Source organism: Pholcus phalangioides, unplaced genomic scaffold (assembly GCF_987345545.1).
Source record: "Pholcus phalangioides strain wild (caught in Gottingen) unplaced genomic scaffold, Ppha-v1.0 ptg000001l_1, whole genome shotgun sequence".
NCBI lineage: Eukaryota > Metazoa > Arthropoda > Arachnida > Araneae > Pholcidae > Pholcus > Pholcus phalangioides.
The window spans coordinates 18,209,251-18,223,987 of record NW_028301594.1 but is presented as its reverse complement, the minus strand read 5'-3'; positions in this window follow the sequence as shown (position 1 = coordinate 18,223,987).

The following is a 14,737-nucleotide window of genomic DNA, read 5'->3' as shown; positions in this document are numbered from 1 at the left end:
TAAATGCAGCACGCACAATTGCATACTAGTACTTCAAAGGAAGAGGAAAAACATTATCTTTCTCCCCCTTCCCGTTATCAGACTTTGAACAAAAACTGATTCCACCCACAAGCAGTTGATTGACAGAACAGGGAAGGGGTGGGGTTGAATTGTGTCTAGCAAAGCTCTCTCTACAGAGCTAGCTGGATTCGGGATTGCTGAAAAGAGGGGATTTTAAGAAGATGGCATGTCTCTCGGGATTGAGGGTGAATCAGGGCCGTCATTTCAACTTTTTCCGGGGGGAGGGGGCAAAGCACATGTACTCAACGTATGTATATATATATTTGTATATATATATATATATACACACCATTTTTAGTGTATTTTCAAAAGCCAGGCCCCCCTGCCCTGCCCCCCCCCCAAATGACGGGCCTGGGGCCAATATGAAGCCTGGGAGTGATCAACACGAGACGGACTTTTCTCAGCCTCATACATTAAAAAAAACCATACGTGGGGGAAATAGATCTCTTCTCCATCATGTAAATAAATCATCTTGTAGATTTCTACCATTACAAAAAAAAACAAAAAAACGAAGGGGGTCTACCCCCTTTTCATCCAGTGAACTGGTTGCCTACGTTACCATAAAAAGGGGGGGGGGGATTCATCCTTACCTAAGGCTAAAAAGGCTTTAAAGACTCGATTCTTGATAAGGACAAGCTGGTCGTTGGAGGACCAAGATCTCGTATGATATAATACTAATACTACAGCAACTGCTAGTGGAAAAATGTTTAGGTCATCTCTGGTATTATATTTACTATGAATTCTTATTGTTTAACGTGTGACGACCTCTATGGATTCAAAAAAGTTTTTTTTTTTTTCAAAAATGCGGAAAAAAATTTATTAATCCGTAAATGTTTCCTTCCAAAATCGAAAAGGAAAAATAATGATTTTTTGCGTAAATCAAAGTTATTAAAACTTTTTTCCATCATCCCCCCCTATTCAATAATTTTTCTCTCATCACTCCCCCCCCACCTCCTCCCCCTACTCAAGCCAACCCATACAATATTATGTTATCCCATAGTTTCTACACCCCTCTCGGACTACGGTAAAATAAATTTAGTGCACCCATCAGGTATGGGAGATACATAATGATAAATGGTTAAAAATTTAAGTGTGATACCCTTTCTTTCATATTTATCAAACCAACTTCATTCGGGAATTTATAATCACCAGTAAAAATGATAAATGTAGGAAAATTTATCAAACTTACTGACACGATTAGTGATTATGCATAACAACAGGTGATTATTATGAATAACAAGCAATTTATCACATTTACCGTCACATATATAATAAAGGTATGGCTTTTGAGATTTTCGTAAAGTAGTTTTTTTCCAAAAAAAAATCCACTTTTTGAATGCTTTACTTGACTTTTTTCGAAGCCTCTGAGGTCTTGATACACCTTAATCCTTCAACTTGCAAATATTGAAATACCCGGAGGAGAAATTTTTTTTAATTTTTGAGGGGTTGTATTAAGCAAATGAGGTAGGCCTATTTTGAATGCTACTTTACATGACAAAACAATTTGTTGTCAATACTTAAAAAAATATGGGTTGTTTCACTTCAGGGACAATTTCTATGATTTACATAGATTTGAATAGTTTCAAAATTCCATTCACTGTTTGCAACTTACTGTTCAATCATTGCTGAAGAATGCACAGCAATATCTCTCCTCTACACAGGGTGTTACTCTCCAAAATCCAAGGGTTAAAAATCATTTTTGCTTGGTTTGTCAGGAAATAGGAGACGTGTACCTTTTGAACGTACTCTCTTGGTAATTATTGAAACTTCATGAACAGCTCACAAGTAAAAATCGAATGTTTAGGAATTTTTTTAGAAGCGTCAATGCCAAAACGAGCTCAAAATATAAAATGCTTTCACTTGAAAACCATATAGAAACCATGCTCCTTTTGGGAGCAAAATTGCCAAATAAAGGGTTAAGATTCTGATATTATAAATCTTGAAAAGGAAAAGGAGAAAAGAAAAACTCTTTAGAATCAGAAAAAACTTGACGGAGGTACGGATTCTAGTACTAATTGCATTAATTTGGTACGGATAACGAATTTCATATTTTATTTTCCCATCACCGTTATAAGAGATGGTCCCCTCATTCCCGTTCTGACCGATGTTCGTGCCCGTAGTGGAAAACAGAAATAAAATGAAAGAGATGATGTACGTGCCAATGTCTAAAGATTCGTCAAGAATTGAGAGGGGGAAAAAAAAGAGAATAAAACAAGAAATACACGGCACTAGCGAAATCTTATAATACAACATAGAGTAAATCGTTGCGCAAGTCGCAGCCGCAAACGGCGACAGGAAATCGTTAACGGCCCGTCCATTATTAAAAGGCAATTTATCATGTGTGTGGTGTCACTATTCGCGCAAATGAATTTTCGGCGGCATTTAAGTGACCTCTTCTATGAGCTCAGACATTAATCAATTAACTTCACCGAATACAAGAAGAAGAAGAAATGGATGAGACGCGGCCATGTTTCAAGAAAAGAACAAGAAAGCTTGATTTCGGAGGAAGGGGGGGGGGGGCGAGTAATATAAAAGGTAATAAAGAAAAATCGGATTTCTCTCTATTTTTTTGCTCTTCGTGATTCAAACAGATTGAAGGGGAAAGGATCAGCCTATTCCATTTTTTTTATGACAGGGGTTATTGATGAATAAAATTTCAAAATCAAAGGTCAGCGGTACGACAGTGTTTATTTGGGGAGGTCTTTTAGAGCAGCGGTTCTCAACCTTTTCTGCCCCTCGGAGCCCTTTTCAGTGTATAATTTCTATGGCGGAGCCCTGTTTAACTCGAGGAGCCCTTTTTAGTATATTATTTATATGGAGGTACCCTTTAGGCCTCTTTTTTTGCTTGTTTATCAAATTTACTGATTTATTTGATTATTCCCGAGGGGCTCCGCGGAGCACCGGTTGAGAACCGCTGTTTTAGAGCAATGGTTCTCAATCTTTGGGGTCATTAAAGTATTACGTTAGCATCGATGGGGGGGGGGGGTCCGATTTGCTGACTTTTTATGACGGGGGGGGGGTTTGGATAATGCTTACGTCATCAACCACCCTTTATGAAAACATGAAATATTCTTAATGGAATCTTACTCGGTGCGTCAAAAACGAGAAAAACCTTTCGATAGTTTGTGGGCACTCTCTCTTGAAATAACGTTCCCCCTATTCATAAGTGCCCTACAGAGCCACTTTAGTGATCTTTAAATGTTTCGCGTATCCAAGTGATCTGGAAATGTGTCCGGGTCCCTTGAATGCTTTGGAACTGTGCCAGCATCACTCAAGTGATCCGTAATTGTATGCGGCAGATTACTTAAATAATCTGAGAATAAGCCGCGGGTAACTTGAGTGATGTAGAACCACACCGGGGGGGGGGGGGGGGAGACACATATCACAGATCGGGAGCCAACCTATTTTCTTCTCCCGTTTTATATGCTCTTCGATTACTGTCGTTAGAGGCCACACTTTGGGAATGTTACTAACGTTAATCTACTACGCAGAAACATCAACTGTTTAAGTTTCGCAGCAAACTCAATGATTCAATTAGTAATATTGCTTAAAAAATATTTACTAATATCATAATGTACTGCGTTTTTTAAATAGAACAATAATTAAAAACCGGTTACCAATCCCAATTGAAGAATCATTAACAGTTGTGTTTTTTATTTGATAGGTGGCAGAAGGGGTTCCAGTTTAATAATGTTTCTCAATATAATACCTGCTATATTGTATTAATTATATTCTAAAAGACATATTTTTTGCCTGATAAAATTCTATTTTTACCCGTTTGTAGGTTATGGACAACAGTAACTAAGAATGACACCATTTTTTTTTCATGGTTAATAAGTTTACAAGATATGGACGTATCACGGAACCCAGGGTTCGGCGGAACAGCAGTCGGAAACAAGTGTGTTAGTGATCCGAGAAATGTTTCGTGACAAAAAAATATATACATTCAGTTATATGATATTAAAACTATTCACTTTTTTTCGAGGGTCCATAAGAATTTCAAATCCTCAACGATGTGGCCACATTTTTTATTGCTGGTTGATCCTTGAACTGACATTGAGGCACTTATACATACGCGTGTGATGAAAATATATCGGATTGTAAGTCCCATACAACACGTAAGTGCCACATATATCTTCTAAGAATCTGCAAAAATAAAGCGCTTTTCTATGGAATCATTTCAAAGTTATAGCTTCTCTATACGACCACCAGGAGGATACATATTGCATTCATACACGGAGCCCGTATTCTCATCACCATCTTAAAAACTGAGAGGCAGCTGGTGACATCGATGATGAACGTCGCTGTTACTTGCAACCCACGCGAAAGTGACATGGGAAATTATTATTAAGAGTCCGCAATGAATGTCGTCTCGCACGTTAATGCGAGTCACGTACCATTAACAGCTTCTCATTCCACTTGTTTCGGATTTCTTTGGTTTCCAAGGCTGTGAAAATGATATATAAGCTTCTCTCGAGAAAAAAAAAAGGCAAAGGGGATGCGTATATATATATAAGTCTACAGGGATGATTACTTAATTCGTCTTGCCGCATTTTACTGGCGAACCGTTGATCCTAGAAGCATACTTCCAATTAGAAAAGTATCCAAATAAAGTGTAGAGCTCAGGTACGTTGTAATGGGTTGCAATTCATGTTGCAATGGGTTGCATGCACAGTTATCAAAATAAAAACCTTTTTACATGGACACCTGCCCTCAGAAGCCCAATTAGAAGGATCTGTTTGGATACACGTTAATTGGGTACTTTTCTAATTTCCTCTAGGATCAACGATTCACCAGTATAATGTGGCAAGGGGAATTAAGTAATCACCCTGTATAGGCCTATACAGTGTATAGAATACATGACGGGTATGCACGCACTTACCATACACAAACGCTGATAATAACATGTATCGAGTGCGAGGTACACAAAACGGCCAAAGTTTTTGCAGTCGTCCCGAAAGATAGCATTTTCCGTACAAGTTTTTAATCCTAATTCTTTTTTTTTTTAATCATTTTCAAACTTCAGTGTTTGTGAAATTCAGCTGTTCTGAAGCGCCATCTATATGGCTTGGCAACAACACTTCAAAGTATGATTTTCTATGGAATGAATTTCTATATATGACATAAATGTCACTCTCCACTTGTTAATACAAGATATACGGAAGACTGGATGTTGTGAAGATATTTATTATTTCTATATATAAAATAACTAGCTATATATATATATAACCGGCTTTATATATGAACGGGCAGGACTAGTGCCCGTCCGAATTATCACAAACACACACAATTTACTGCATTCTTCTAGTACATACGATCAAGATCCCTGTGTTATCACAAAATATTCACTTTACTAATATGACGGACAGAATGAGCAGCAACTGGAACATATGCCTACATAAAGTACTCCCAAAATTTTGAATTACCTATATTTATACGCGATTACGCCTACCAAGTTCGTGAAATAGCTAAATGCTGAGGCGTCTTAAATGGTGGGTCAATTAGGATGGGGAGAGGGGGAGCTATAGGCCATTAATCATTGAAAACTTTTATTGTGATTCTCAATTTTTTCGTTATTTTTTTTCAAAATTTTATTTTGTTATTGACATGACGATTAAGTGATGGAAAATTTGGTCCAAAAGATGTCAAGGTCATGAGCCTCCCCCCCCCCCCCGATTCGTAAAAATAGCCCTGGAACACCTCCGAGAAATATCAAGTTTCCATTAAAATCCTGGGGCTTGGAAACGTGTTAATTTAATTGTTAAGAACAGTGGCATACGGAAGTTATAAATAATTACTTATGTATCACGAATTTTAAAATCAGACCTAATTTATCAAACTATCCTCACACAGTTGTCATAATTACCACGGTAATTCTTTGTGTTTCGTCCGTGATGGTTATCAATTCAAAGGCATGAGTAGTTGAGAAATCGAGGTTGAAACTGCTCAAGTAACTCCGACTATAGAAATCACGGTAAACATGCGCCTTGAAGATATAACATCATGGACATGATGTGACCTTTATAGAAAGCATTTTTTTCCCCTTTGTTAAAGTTCTGTTTAATCATGTCTGACAAGCCAACTGGACAAGCACTCAACCTTTTATGATGTTTTTTCTCGTTTTCTTTCTTCTAAGATTTATTTTTTGGTTTTGCTTTCCCTGCTAACTATAAGAAGAAATCCTTCAGAACCAACTCATCAATCATTGCTTAAGACGTTTCCAAATTCTTAACTGTCACCGTGCTTTTGATTTCACGTAAGCGATGATGATGCCACCCGGGAGCGTTAACTCTCCAAATACATTACTTAATAGTACATAGTTGTGGTGGGTTCGTATAAGGTGATTACGGTCGAATGTCGTAAATACGTTTGCAGTGATTTCTTAAGAAGACAAACGAATTCGATGGGAAATTTCTCAGAATACGTGTGAAGATGCTACACTGTTCAGATGGATATTAACTGAAAATTTTATAATTCATGCAAAAGTCTTTCAAACATTGTTCATTCTGAATGACCCCCCATCACAAAAAAAATATATATATATATTTTAATAAATCACATTCGTTAGGTCCCGAATGAAGACTGGATTTTTTCACATAGATGCTTGTCTGCAATCTAAAAGCGGATCTCTGATGCAGTGTTGTTCAATTTGGGAGAAAAAATTGTCCCAAAGTATGGTCCGTAACAGAGTTGATGACTGTCTTCGTGGGTAGAACGACTCGAGTGATTCGAAACTTGCGAGCACGGGACAAGGGAAGCCACCACTATGAATCTTTGCCAACTTTTCCGACACAACTCTGCCTCTGTTGAGGTAACGGAAGTAAGGTGCTTTGCATCAGTCCGGGGTTGTGAGCGGTTCTATCTATCTATCTATCTATGGTCCGTAACCTATAACGTGAATCTAGTGGCTTTAAGGTTGAAAAAATGTAACAATGCACGAGTTTTGTTGCACCTACACATGCTGTAATGATCTCTCCAACAGAGCCGCAACTAGGGGGGAGCAGGCGGGTCTACTGCCCCGGGCGCTGGACCAGAAGGGGTGCTAATTTCACACTTTTACCTCCCTTTTAACATTACAAGGGGTGCCAAAATGCATTCTTGCCACCAGATTAAAAATTCAGGCATCTGCTCTCTCTCACTTCCAGTTTTGAAGATACGTGGCAGTTGACACAAAAAATCAGTCATTTATCTTTTTCCATTTTTAAGGCAGTGCACACACACTGACACGCCTGAAAGCTGAAACTCCGGTTTTTAACCAATCCGTGTCGCGTTTCAGGTTGCATCGCTTGTAGCACCGCACCAGTGCGGAATGCCCCCAATATGCAAGATAGGTAGCAGTTCTTGAACAAAAAATATAGATAAATATAGGTTGAGCTCCGGTATATACCATGTACCCCAAATGTGCACAAAAGTATGCAGATATGTAAGCATTTACTTCCAGCTGAGTATGGGTTTCTATCATACCACTTGCTGGAGCAGAGGGAATTGCGAACACATTTTGAGCATTTTTTTAAGCCAGAACCATATCTCTACGACGAACGATGGATGAAATAGAGGCCGAGAATTAGGATTTAAACGACACCCTGTATATCGGTACTCAAAAGACAGGAGAAACGTATCGTTATAAAGGAGTTATCGTTATATATGGAGTACATTAACATAGCTGTCATGTCTTCCGTTTTTCCTGGGAGGCTCCCGTACTAAGAATATGTACTCAATCTGCCGGATTCCCGAAAAATTCTTAAATCTCGTCAATTTTGACGTGATTGCAAAAAAAATTCCAACTCTTTTGGAAAAAAAATAGTCCCAAATATTCGTCACATGTTACGTCAAATCAAAAAAAAAATTCATTTTTATGAGAAAAAAAGACAAAATTCGCCAAACAGACAGCGTGCTTTTCGCCTTTCGACATCCGAAATTGAAGAGATGAACTGTATTTGCTTTGACCATATGTCCTGTGTCTGCATGTCCCGTTTCGGGTCGATTGCGATTTTTTTTTTGTTGGCGTGATTTGATTTCAGAGTAGTAACGATAGGTAGTACGTACTGTAATTTAACCTACCGGTTGGCGACAATTGACGATTTTGCGCCGATTGGCGATGGTAAGCATGATGTCCCGTTTTTGTATATATAAAGGAAAAACTCATAAAAATTTTACTCTATATTTTTCTTATGAAAAATCCCTGAAGTATTTATTTTTGTGCGGAAATTCGATCCGCACGAAAACCTCTCTCATTCCCACTTTCCAAAGTTGGAAGCTGTGCATCGGGACTAGGGACTCTAATATCGTTATATAAGTGATTAACGTTATAGAAAGTACAGTTATATAGGATTTTCTCTATATATATTTCTGTTTCGAAAAATACGCAATTTTCGTAACATGATTTTTGTAATTGCTACAATACATTTATAGTGTTGGCAAATATCAGCACCAAGTTTTGTGCTAGTTTTGGTCCGAAAATAAAACCACCGCTAGTGTCTGTCTCTCGGGAGTCAACGACATTGCACATGCAACTAACTCTTCGTCTTAATAAATTATATCCACGTATAAGAGCAAGCTACTCTTATACAGCCACGTAAAGAGAATCTCCACGTGGTAAGGAAATGGAGATAAATAAATGCAAAAAATTCTATATATTTTATCTCCTTCCTCAAAGATGGGTCTTGTTGGACACCAACTTCGAATGCACCCCGCAGTGGACTAGAATTTCGCACCTGCACCTCTATCAGATATAATATATATTGACTGAGAGATACCAGCGCGTTTTTACTAGAGAAGGTAACGGAATAATTTAAAAGCGAGAAAAGATCACCCGTCGTTGTCTCGAACACCATTTGCGTAAAACAATCCCTGGGGGGTTCCAGAGCCTCTTCTCGACGTTGGTTGCAATGAAATATATAAACTGAGGAATCTATTCCTACTCCACGGGAGACACGAACACTCACTCCACATAGTATGTACTTCTCATAGAATTCGGTGTTTAACCTGCGATGACTTCGGAAGAGTAATAAGGCAATATGTGTGTGAACGTTCCTTAAGATATCCGACGTTTTTAGATGCTACGTAAGAAAATTTTTAGCATTTGATAGGGGTAATAATTTACTCAGGACTTCATTTGTATGTTATTATATTGGATAACTTCATGATCAGGGCCGTACGCAGGATCGACCTTTGGAGGAAGCACACCGGGTTCAAATAGACACAGGGGGAATTTTCATTTACTCACCTTCAAAAAATATTGTAAATTAACAGAAATCGATTACAGACAGCACAGCTCTTATTAGACTCGCGGACAATATTATCATTTGGTTATTGTTATCATTTTCGAAACTATGGAACGGACCAATATCACTAGGGAAAAAATCATTTATATAGTTATGAATGTATTTTTATGTTTGATTTCTTTTCTTTTTTTGTTGAAATGTTTCTTTTTTTCTTTAAATGTTGATTTCTATTTATGTTAGCAATTTTAATTCGTTGAAAGGTTTTTTTTTATGTATTGTGATTATTATTATTTTGAAACTAGACTTATGTTTTCCCCCATATGTTATCATTATCAATCGGCAAGACCAGTATTCCTCAACCTATGGTCCGAGGACCAAAGACGATTGAACATTGAAGGACCGGACACACCGGAATTTTAATCTAGGAGTAAATGTATATATATCTATATAAATTTGTATAACAGAATAACAAGTCCAATTACAGGAGTATAAATCAACGAATAATTATGATGAACCATGGTATAAGAATCGAAATCTAAATTTATACTGTAGCGTCCTTGGAACGTCTGCACTTGATAACCAAAGTTCCGTTGATGGCGGTCCGTCTGCGTTCGTTGGATGTCACAAGTTATAATCGTGTAGGCCGTACAACGACAAATCGATGTCATGCTTGCGTTACATGGAGTCCTGGTCCAAGTGTCCAAGTCAGCCAATGTTCGGACACCCAAGTGTTTTAGCTCATTCTAGGCGCACATTCCTGTTCCATGAGTATCCTAAATCTTAATTCTGCTGGGCAATTAGGAGAATTTCATCATTCCCGAAGCTACACTGGCTGGCTAGCTGAATTATGGGCGGCGTTGATTCACCATGTTTACATGTTAAGTGTTTATTGTTTCTCCAATGAAGTTCGCCATTCAACACCATATCAGTTTCGTGAATTTCCAGTACCCCTACGTGGCCGCAAGTTGTAGACTCTCATTGGTATCAGCTTTGCTGCTCTAAAAGCTTCAATGAAAGATGTAAAAATGCTGAAAGGCTGAAATTCATCCTGCTTCTTCCATAGTCCACCCTTCTTGTCGTGCAGAAAATATAGGTTACGGTCTAAAAATTGAATCAAATTTTGAATGAGCGAGAAGTTCATTTTAGTATTCATTTAGAAGTTCATTTTAGTATTCATTTAGAAGTTCATTTTAGTATTCATTTAGAAGTTCATTTTAGTATTCATTTAGAAGTTCATTTTAGTATTCATTTAGTCAATTCAGAAGGACTTTTTAGTATTCTTGTCTTGAATGCCGTCATTTGACTTTGTGACATCTGACTAAAATGAAATGCTGATGTGTGTGGACATTAGCAGACGTAGTGCCGTAGCGAGCCCGTAGCAGGTCCGTAGATCCGCAAGCAAACTTGTAATTTCAATTCTAACTGACCGAAAAATGATGTAATTGATATAAGTAGGCTTAAAGTAATAAATCTTCATTCTTAGGGTAACTATATTTCAACGGGGAAGAAATATGATAAAAGGCAATATTTAATATGGGATATAATTGTAGACAAAAGATGCAATTGCAACGAATTTGACAATTATTGCTAAAATCGCTGAAGGACGGAGAAGAAACGAGATGCTGCAAATCACAGTAAAAAAGAAATTTATGTCAATAGAATTTGTTTCAATATGAATTGTGTGACCATATTTCATTCAGAAAAATGCAGAAAATGGGAGCTTAAATTCGGCAAAATACGGAACATCGGCAATTTTTTACCAAAAACGTTGCCATAAGTCGGCAAAATCATCAATTACTGCTTAAAAATTATCAGTTGGGGGGGAAATGAAGAATTACTGGAAGTCGCAATGAATTATATTGTAGTTTACGGAAAATTTTAGATCATTACAAATATGTTCAGATGTGTGAATATTTATATTTATAGTCATAATTATCATAATATAGTTAATACATAATTAAACATAATTACACATAATATAACATGTGATGAAAATTACTTTCATTCACAATTTCAGTAAAGATTACAAATCCAAATATGCTTCGTTAAAAAAACGGGATGCATAAAAAATTGAACCACCAAAATTACAGGACTACAGTATCACTCAAAATATGAAATATTCTTGCGTAGTATGTAGTTTTTTCCTGAATTTAAATTTTTTTGTATTAAATGGAACTTATGATCACACTACTCATGCCGTAAGTTAGTGGTCCGTCGAATTGTTTCAGACATTTCACTGGTCTGAAAAATACTGGGCAAGACTATGTAAGTGGTGAAAAAGTGAACCCTTTGTTGCTTATAAACATTTCCGTACTCGGTTCCCAATACCTACTCTATTTGGGCAGCTACAATCCATGCACACAACGAAGCTACTTTTGCAATGACCTACAAACAAATGTAATGTTAAAACAAAAAAGTTCCTTCCTTCAGTTCTCGGTCTGTTTCTTTCAGTAGACCAGATTGGCAGTTACTTCCTCAGGGCATATATGGAACTCTACCGTACATTAAAAAATCTATCGTAATTCGTGAAACGTAGTAGACCATTCCTTATAATGGATGAATAATGCAGCGGAACCTCGTTCATAAGGCGCTAAGTTGTACGAAAAGACATTGGGCTTCGGTCGCAACTGATTCCAAAACATTTCAATGTTAAAATAATTCATTTACTCGACGCAAAGTTTAAATTATTCAACACATTTTAACTTCGACTATAACTTCAAATATTTTAAAATAAGTCATTTTATATTCATCAAATGCATGTAATTTTTGTAGACAGTGAAGAACGCGTTGGTGAAACAGTTCTTCTTGCGGCACAAAGGCCATAAATTTTAGGGCGTTGACATATACGACATTAGCCGCTGAGCTAGTTGATAACCATTTCGGACACTAGTGTTTATTGCTTAAACACTATTTGTTTATTGCTTAAACACTATTTATTTTAACTGTTTAGAAGACGGCCGTATGTGCTTTCAGAACTTTTTCTCTCAATGTTTCTATCGTTATCCCGAGAGGGTTGGAAAAACCACATTGAAAGCATTTGGGGAGTATAGGCCTGCCAATGAATATGGTGCAATAAATTTTCAATTTTTAGAATTAGCTCATACCTAAATAATATGCAATGAAGTGTGGAAGAGAAAAAGGCTTTTTTAAAAATCATCCAGATATGAAATTAGGGCGTCTTGTCATTCCGAAAATTTCCCGATCCTGAAACGTATAGGCATACATAAAAAATGTATAACAGGCCAAAATTTTTACATGCCTCAGGCAGTAGACGTCCGGTGGGAGGGGGCGAAGTATTTACGTTGCTTCTTGCGACAGAGCCAAGTTGTGTCGCAGTTTCTCCAGGCAGGAGAGGCTAGTTGGCTGAACCAGACAGAGAGCAGATCCATTTCTCCAGGCTCCACGAGCCCCGAAGAAATGGATTTCAACTGTTTAGGAGACGGCCGTATGCCGTTTCAGAACTTTTTCTCCCAATGTTTTCAGAGTTATCCCGAGAGGGTTGGAAAAAGCATTTGGAAAGTATAGGTCTGCTGTGTCTAGCTCTTTTCTAGCTCCTATACATTCAAAGCATAATAAATAACCACTATGAAAAACATTGCACATCAAATAAAGTTTTCAAACGTTTTTTTAATGATTCAGGCTCATGAAAGCAGAAGAAACATCATATTAACGGATATTTCACTGTATCCGATTATTTTATAAGTAGGCGCGACCTATGAAAATGATCAAGTATTCTGTAAATTATTGAGGAATTGATTTCTTGGATAATAAAAACGATAGAAAGTGAAAAAGTATGATCAAAATTCGTACGTATGAAATTATAAAGTAGTATTTAAAGTCAAACATAGATGATGCTGAAAAACAAAACTAATTTGTTTTAGAACGCAAAATTATCGAAACCGAAACTAATAAGAAAAATTCATCTTAGAACTAAATTAAAAAAAATTATGTGTTAACCGACATTTTTGAGTGCACCAAACTTCTCTCTAATTAAGCTCAACTATAACAAATTTTATTAAATAATAACTTACAATATGAATTCGTCCGAAAAATCAGATAAACATTCATGCTAGACTATGCATTAATTCAGTAAATTAGTGTTTTAAGTCCACAGCAGATGACGCTCTAATAATTGTTCTTTTTTTTTTTAAAAGTGCATTAGTGAAACTTGAATGGTTGAAGTTGGGTAAAGCCCTTTGTAAGCATTTTGAGGGTACAGGCAGAGCTCCCCCAGACACCCTGCGTTCTCTGAGCAGTTACAAGTAACTAGAAATTAGAAGTGACTAAATAAAAAAATATGTAGAAGTTATTTGCATACATGTACACTCGTGGGAATATTTTTTTTTTGTAAATGAATACTGCACTAAGAAATGGAAAATATGCATTTCAAAAAATAAAATAAAATAAATAAATGAAATATATATGTATTTTTAACTGATGGTAATTTTTGCCTATTAGGCTTACCATCAATAGAAACATTTTTGCAGTTTGGAGCAATGTGGGGGGGTTCCCCTTTGAGAACGACCTCTTCATTGATCCATATTTTTCCAACTTTTCAATTACTTCTCATCTTTTCGCTTGTTCATAATATCTTATTTATATATAAATAAAGTAAACTGAAGTGCCAAAAAAACTGGTACAGGAATGCGTATGCAAATAAAGAGATATGGAACCAATCAGAGTACGGCGCTGCGGTCGGCAACGCCTATATAACACAACAAGTGTCTGGTATAGTTGTTAGATCGGTTACTGCTGCTACAATGGCAGGTTATCGAGATTTATGTGAGTTTGAACGTGGTGTTATAGTCGGCGCACGAGAGATGGGACATAGCATCTCCGAGGTAGCGATGAAATTTTGATTTTCACGTACGACCATTTCACGAGTGTACCGTGAATATCGGGAATCCGGTAAAAAATTAAATCTACGACATCGCTGCGGCCGGAAAAATAACATGCAAGAACGGGACCAACGACGACTGACGAGAATCATTAAACGCGACAGACGTGCAACCCTTCCGCAAATTGCTGCAGATTTCAATGCCGGGCCATCAACAAGTGTCAGCGTGCGAACCATTCAACGAAACATCATCGATATGGGCTTTCGGAGCCGAAGGCCCACTCGTGTACCCTTGATGACTGCACGACACAAAGCTTTACGCCTCGCCTGGGCCCGACAACACCGACATTGGACTGTTGAGGACTGGAAACACGTTGCCTGGTCTGACGGGTCTCGGTTCTAATTGCTTCGAGCTGATGGACGTGTACGGGTATGGAGACAACCTCATGAATCCATGGACCCACAGAGTAATAATACTATTTATATCTTAAGTCTATGCATGGAACCTACATGTCAACAGGGAACTGTTCAAGCTGGTGGAGGCTCTGTGATGGTATGGGGCGTGTGCAGTTGGCGTGATATGGGACCCCTGATACGTCTAGATACGACTCTGACA